The following is an 8,305-nucleotide window of genomic DNA, read 5'->3' on the forward strand; positions in this document are numbered from 1 at the left end:
CTTATCTTACTGTAGTAACTGCATTTTCTATTTCTTTCAAGCTCTGTGGTTTTGGAACAAAAATTTGAGAGGATTTGAAGTCAGTGTTTGGTGTGAGGCTCTGCAGTGTGGTTTGTAGGATGGCTGCTGCCTAAACCCAGTGGATACATGGCAACTGAATGTTTGTTACACTATTGAGGCATTAAAATGTGGTGGATTATAAAGTGTTTAATGAGCTATGACACCAGTTGAGAATGTCAGCCATGATTTCAGAAAATTATGCTGTCCTCCTCACATGGTAGTAATTTATTTATGCTCCTGTGTGTGTTTCACTGCATGTAATTTGCTGGGTGTTGCATGTGTGTGTTCAACTAAGGATGGGTCAAATGCAGAAGACGAATTCAGTGTGTGTATGTAAAAATATATATACTGCCAATAAAGTTGATTCTTCTCTTCTTCTTCTAGTTGGCTGTTTGGTATCAACCATGATAAGCTATATTTGAAATCAATTTGATGTGAAAAGTGACAAACCCACGAAATCGCCTCCCGCCTTTGTATCTCCCGTCATCTCGATGGCATCTTTTCGTGTCTTTCAGCTTATGTTTTTAGGGTCTGTACTTTTTTGGTTCTGTATTGCCACTTTCACCAAGCTGAAAGGACAGTAAATATTGGACTCACATTTATCAGGTGGACATAAACAATATGTTAATATTGAATAACACGCTGTTGTAAAAATTGACTCACAATTGCAGTCAGAGATGATATGTCCAGTGAATCATGGCTATAACAGTTCCAGTACTGGGAGTCATATGAATGGAGATCTGGCATTTAAAGGCTTTTCTTACCTTATTAGAGTTAAGTGATGGTCCTTGGAGGCAGTTCTCCCTTTTAGATTTGTCTGCGGTTACACCATCACTGTGATTGCACAGTAACATAGTTAGACGGCGACACCAAAGTGGCTTTTATGATCACGTCGCAGGAGATAACATTATATGGCAGGTCTTGATGCATTAAAATCACATTTTCCTCCCACTGGATGGACAAAGTCAGATATGGAATTGATCAGACTGGAAACCATCCAGCCACAATAAAAAAAGACACATTTGAGAATTCATTAGGTAGAAAAGGAAAGCATGTATCTTTTTTTCCTCCAGGATGAATACATTGGCTTTGTCTGATGCACCACATTTAAAATTTTGACCTTTAGTTGTAGTGGCCTCATTGGCCAACCAGTTGAATTTATGAGCATAGTTGGATGTGTGTGGAATACAGACTTGAGAGTTTCTGCCTGTCAAAATGAGACATCTTGACATTTAATTACACCGGTTATTCTGGGATAATGGATGCAAGATTCATCAAGAAGTAGGGCAGTGCTATCTGGTATTTTGTCTTTTTGTCCAAATCCTTACCTTTATGCAGTAATTAGATGTGGGCAAAAGTTGTCAAACTCGCAGACACTTGAGCAACCGTATTCTATATATATGCAAACAGCCAACAATATGGTGTGTTGTGACCGATAGGAGAGGGTGTAATTAAAATCAGAATGGATTTCTTTTCTCATTTTAATGAAACAATAAGGACCTTTGGCACTTGGTAGGGACCATCTGTTGAATCAAATCCACCAGATGAGACTCTTTTAGCTGTGAATGAGATGTGAATGATACAGATTATGAAAAGTAATGACGGGTTATTGCTTTTGTTCTGCTCAAGGACAGCTATCTGTTCTCTCGGTCAACAGTCCCTGCACCTTGAATTTATAACCATTAGCTCTTATTTTGCACAGTGACTCATCACAGAGAGCCTCCTTCTTCCCTTCATTTCTTCATCCATTCATACCTGTCTTCTTCCTCCTTCTCTCTCCCTGCTCTCTGTCTTTCTCTTGACAATACACATAATATTGCACAGCAAATAGAGTTCATGCTAGAAAGTGGATAAAAATAAAACTAAATTACCTTTACTTTAGCAGACTCTTTTGCTTTGCTTTTCCCAGTAAATAACAAGGTTACATAGTCTACAAGTCTACAAAGCCTCCAGATGGACATGACCGGCATCCAGCCACACACACACCTGTATATGTGTGTTCTTAGGAGCTTATTCTCATTCCTTAATCCTATATGTGTTCTGTACATACTTACCTTTGCCACATTCACCTTCATAGTGACCTTTACCTCACTTTAATCTTAAATCCTCTGAGACAGGTTGAGCAAACACATTTATCTATGTTCAGGATAATAATTCATCCTTCAAACTCAAACCTAATTAAGTGAGTTAAATTGAAACGAAATGGGATTTATTTGCAGTTTTCTGTGTAACTGTAGAGGCTCCTTATCCTCAGTCAGAAACACAAGCTGGCTGATAACTGAAATTTCATATATCGCAGCAGATATTTGAGTCTAACCTTTAATTTTTTATCGTGCTGTATGTAAAAGTACACAGACGGGTCATGGGCATGTGCAAATCAGTAGTCGCGTCCCCATAGACATGGCTATAGATAGCTACTTGGCCAAGAGTCAGTACCAGGTGGCTTCTCAGAAGTAGCAAATGGAGCTGGACTCCACTGAGCTGGATTGTGCAGGGCTGGCATAATTTGAGTAGATCATATGCAGGATATTCTGAAAAAAACATTAATCATTACCATAGTGCTGCCAAAAACTGTCTTATCATGTCTCAAAAGCCAGCTGAGGCTACTTAATTCCCTCTGAATATGATTTATGTCATTGTAAAATTCTGTGGAACAACCATTCGCGTTTGGTAATACAAAGAAACTGTTATTGCAATATACAGAAGCCAAATTCAGCTGTCAACAGAATGATGTACTCACCCATAAAGGATGACCGTAAAGGACAGCAGCCCGTGCAGTCATAAATCACAAAGATAATCAGACAGGCAGCACTTTTCACCAGTCACCTCAGTGTTATAAAGTTGAGTGTTTGAGATGGAAGGTGCTGTTTTTCACTTGACTTTTCAAAGCAGTACTTGCTATCACAGATGTATTGAATTAGGCCAGCAACACCTTTGCTTGGTTGAGCAGTGATTTTTGGCCTTCGGCATTGGCTGAAAATGCACCTACAGTTACCTTCTCTGCCTTCTTTTTGTTCACTAACATCACTCAACACTTCTTAACTCGCAATTGACCTTGACAACCAATCAGAATTATTATCAAGAATTATGCAAAGAAGACACACGTGCATACTGATTTGATGACACATTGCTTCAGCTGGCTGATTTATGGAAAGTCTTTTGTTAGCCTGTGTGCTACATCACCAAGGACTGAGGCAGAGATCTTACCAATATCACTACTTCACGGCTTTACTCTTAGATTGCCTCATTGATGTCCAATGTCTTTTTGGCTCGTTTTCTCTGCAATCTGCATTCCACTTTGGCAATCTGAGGCCTTCACTTGCAGGTTGTGATCACTTTTCTGAACTTGTACTGGTCTGATGTTTTGTTTTGTTTTGTTTTTTTTTTTTTTTTTTTTGCCAGGTTCTGTGGGAGGCTTTCTACTGCAATGTAGGCAGGGCACAGCAGAGCACACACGGACACTGTATATCATAGAGACGGATTAGAATTAAATCCAGCCCACACTTGGAGGAAAAACAATTCATCGCTGTCCACTGACTTTGTATTGCGTGAAGGTGCTTCCTTGTCACTTAAGTGTGCAAGCAAACAACAGAAAAATGCCTAGGAGCTGCTGTGTATTGGGATGCACTACCAAAAGGATAAAGAACCCAGAACTAAGTTTTTATAAGCTGCCTAAAGTGGATACAGCCTATAAAACATGAGGCTTCAGCAGGCAGAATAGAAAAACTCGGGGATCCTGACACTCAGTAGAGTCTAAGTCCCCTTGTGTGCAGCTAGCCTTTTGTCACTGTTAAGTCAGACATCCAAATTATAGGTTAAATGGTTAAATGATTATCTTACCTGGTGCTTTGATCAAATCTTGTTAGTTGCAGGGTGTTAATTGTCATTTCTCTGAGAAAAGCAACGGAAAGAGAAGGGACGCTGAGAAAGGTCGACAGTATTGAGTTTGCCAGTACTTTTTCTTCTCCGGTAGACATAGGGAGCTAAAATAATCCTTTGTCATGCAGAAATCTAACATTTTAGCAAACTACAGGCATTCTGTTAGCGCATCAGCCCTTGGTCACATTTTGCAATACAGCGGTGTGATGTAGTTTTCCCGTCCAATGACCGTGGTTCTCAGAGTGATGCATTGTGCTCCGTCTCTATGGGTCAGAATGTGCTAATTTCGTTATCAAACTCTGTGTCGCTTGATCATTTTTCACCTAAGTAGTTTCATTAAATAGCACGTGTACTGCTCGGGAAAACACCACCTTACCTGTGCGAATGTTAAGGAGTAAACGACAAGCAAGGTCAGCGGAGTTGGCCCGCACAGAGCACAACAGCGAGGATAAGAACCCATGCAGTGCACGATGCTTAACATAGCATTGAGGCAGGGCTTGGCATCTTCATGCTCTCCATGGGAAAACAGTGGATCATCCTGGCTCAAAATGATGCTACCACTGATCATGTGAAGAGAGCACTGAATAGATAAAATATAAATAATAATAATAATAATAATAAAATAAGTGGGGGTTGGTGCTCTATCCTGTTCTTTAGTTTATCTCATTTTACCTTTTTAGGCATTGAAAGTCCGTGTAAACTATACCCTTTAATTTATCCATGTAAATGTAAAATGTAAAATACATGTACATATATACATACATATTAAATGTAAAATACATGTACATATATACATACATATTAAATGTAAAATACATGTAAATGTAGAAGTGCGAGGATTCGCACACACAAACACACACCGGACATTGCGGACTTGACTGTTTGTTTAATTCATTTCACATAGTTTGCGCTTATCCTCCTCTTCACTGAGACACTGAGAGAGAAAAGAGGAGGCTAAAAGTAGTTTATGCAATGGTGTGTTAATAAATTCTTCCTCATGCCTCACAGTCAGATTTTATTGTCACCAGGCCTTGCTTATCTCCTCTACTGAGTCAGCAAGGACAACTGCACTATTTTGTGTCCTTCTCTTATTGTATATACATTATTGTTGGTAATCTGTTGCTCCCTGCTGTATGCCCACAGGCACAGCTGACCTCTAGCTGACCAACCAGAGAGAATCACCACGTAACCATTGATTTTCATGCGTTCACTCACATTTATGCAAGAAATGTCTACTATATGTCACACACACACCCCCTTGCTCTGTGACATCAGGGTTTCAGAGTGGCATCTTTGTGTCTGAGGTACACACACGCACCCACATGCTCGCTGTAAGTACAGCTGCTGATGTCTGCGCTTAGTAGCAGCTCTAAAGTTGGCACACATCTGTTCATGCATTGATCCGCCTGCTCTGTGTGCAAGCTGTGTGTGTGTGTGGGGGAGAGGGGTGTGTGTGAGAGTGAGAGAGTGTGTGTGCTGGACACACTATATATCAGACATCATTTCATCTCTCCGATGATGCAGTGTGGGGGAGGTTTTTCTCAACATTGTCCCCTACAATCTCATGCCGCATGACACTCTCTGCATTGCATGTGTGCATGCTGGTGTCCAGGCATTTGTGTGTGTGTGTGTGTCTGTCTGTGTATGTGTGAGTGAATGGAGTTTATCCCTGCTGGCCCAGATGCCCTGGCTAAATCCATCACCAGCGGTGCTGCACAGCGGTGCTAAGCTGGAACATTTGGCACCAAGCTAGGAGTGAAAAAAAGAAAAACAGGAACACATTCAAACATACACATATGCACACACACACACACACATAGAAAATTGAGTTTGGGGATTTTTTTTCTTTAAGAGATTCAGAGGTGGATTTTTTAGTGGAGGAGTTGGGCTCGGAGAGTGGGACAGGAGCTCTTTCTGTGACGCTCTGAGCCTTTTGGTGGTGGTGGGGCCAGGGTGTCCACACTCTCCACCCGTTCACTCCTTCATCTGTCCGGTTCGGCTGACAGGATGGAGCCGTGTGACGACGATGACGAACTGGGGATGCTAACTGCTTTCCAGTAAGTTCTGCTGCCCCTTGATGCTTCTTGTTTATTTGCTGTAGTTGTTGCACAGAATGCATGTCATCTCCACGCTGAGTTTATTGGGAATGTAGAATTTCATTGAGTTGAAGATTGATTTTCAGCCATTGCCATCTCTTTCAGTATTTTCCAATCAGAGTGTTAAAGCTTTTTAGTGAAGGCTTTGTTGATTAAGCTCCTCAGGAGGTTTATATGGAGGTTACAGCTTGTTGTTGGAGTCTTTCATGGGCCTCTTGCTCAGTCACAGATTCTTTATGAATACTGTTGGGCAGTTTCATACCCATTGTTGATGATTGATCTTATTCCTGTTTATGAATAAATGAGTGTTTTTCTGTTGGTCGAAGTCAGCTGTGTCTAATAATGTCACTTTGAGTTTTATTCAGAAGTCACTCTATGAAACTGAAACAGTAATATAGTAATAATAGTTACTATACAGAATATAGTTATAATCAGCCCAGAAAGAAGTATTGAGATTGTTTACTCAAGTAAAAGTACCAATAACACACCAAAAGTATTAACAACAAAGTATTAAGTATCAAAAGTGAAATTATTTGTAGATTATATAGAATCACCCCTGTATTATCATATTAGTGGATTGATATTACATGGACATTTTTTCCAGAATATTTGTCTCTTTCTGCTGATACTAAGTGGTGCTTACATGGTGCTCTGTTGTACGATTTTGAATCCCCAGTCAAATTGAACTACATGGGATGCAAAATGGCAGTGGCCTATCGTCAGTATTCTCTCTAATGAACTTCAATATATACAAGCTAATTGTTTATTTATGTGTTTATACAACAAGCTGTACCTAAATGTATCCTGACTTAAATTGTTCTTCTTGCGATCACGAGCATCATTATCTCTTTTCCTTTTTTCATCATCTCTTAACTATCGTTTTAGCTGATCTCAGCAGGCTGTTGGATTTAATGTCGGACTGTCTTGCTGCAGGCTTTCAAGCAGCCATATTGTAATCTCTCTCACTGAATTGACGGCACGTGAGTCGTCTGTTACATAAGGCCGAGGTGGCTCCAAGCAGCAGAGGAATCCAGGACCTTGTAATTACTGAACACACTTCGAGATTACATCATGGATTGAGGGGGTTTAGCCAGCTGGTTGCTGGGAAGTGTGGCCATATGTGTGTGTCTGTGGTGTGGTCTCATAAAATGATTTTGCAAATATATTTGTATTCATGTTGCTCTCCACACTGTGAACATTCAGTATGTATACGCAGTGTGTGCTGCAGACTGTATGGTTAGGGAGTTGGCTTCACTTACCATACTGAGCAACAGTGGCTCAGGAGTGGACTTAATTGTTGTAATATCTTCCACTCAGCAGCCGGATGGTGTATTTACTTTAACTGATTGTTATTTGGAGTGATAATCCACATATAAACCCACAGACACGTTAAAATCATGAGACTGACGGACTGTCAGCAAAACAAATTTATTTTGACCAGATTTGTCATAAGACCAGTCCAGCAGGCATTAGATTAGGGATAGTTAGCTTAAGTTAAGTTAAACAGTTGAGAAAAACAGCTAAAAATATATTATATGGACTATATAGAAAGTATTGGGATGGGGGTTGTTTTTCAGGGGTTGGATTGCTACCCAAATTTGTGGCAACAGTTTGTTGAAACACTCCTTCACAGAAGAGCGGAAACTGTAAAGTTGTCTGTGTATTTAGACTGCAATGTCATAAAAGTCCCTGTTGGTGTAATGTTAGGTAGCCCAATGCTTTTGTTACCAGTGTAAAAGACAGAAAAAAAGACAAAACTCTTGTCTTCTTTTTTTTTTTTTTTTTTTTTGTTCCACTGAAACATAAACCCATGCAGCTGTTGGTCAGCACTGGACCGTGAGATTGAGGAAGCGCCAGATTGCAGCATCATTGTCGAAGGATTACAGCAACGAGGTGATAGGTCATTGGCCAGGAAACATGTGGCCCCGAAAGCAGACAAATGAAATTTGATTCACATTCAGACTTTGCCCTGCTGTGTCAGTCAGAACAGACAAACAGGCATGCGTGGACTGATTTTTCGCAATCTCCCCACCTGCTGTTCCTGGTTTTCAAACCACTGATATTCCAAATATTTGAATGTTGAGTCAGCAGCTGCAGAATGAGTGACACACATCGCGATCCAAGTGAAATCAAGTGAACCTGCTGTGGTGCTTTTCTCGTTCCTTCGGCATGACTGAAGGCTTGCAACAAAATTGAAATTTATAGCTCTGTTCTGTATTCCTGAAAATAAGGTTGTCCAGAAAGTACAGAACGTAAGCCAGGTTCACACT

Source organism: Scatophagus argus, chromosome 24 (genome assembly GCF_020382885.2).
Source record: "Scatophagus argus isolate fScaArg1 chromosome 24, fScaArg1.pri, whole genome shotgun sequence".
NCBI lineage: Eukaryota > Metazoa > Chordata > Actinopteri > Scatophagidae > Scatophagus > Scatophagus argus.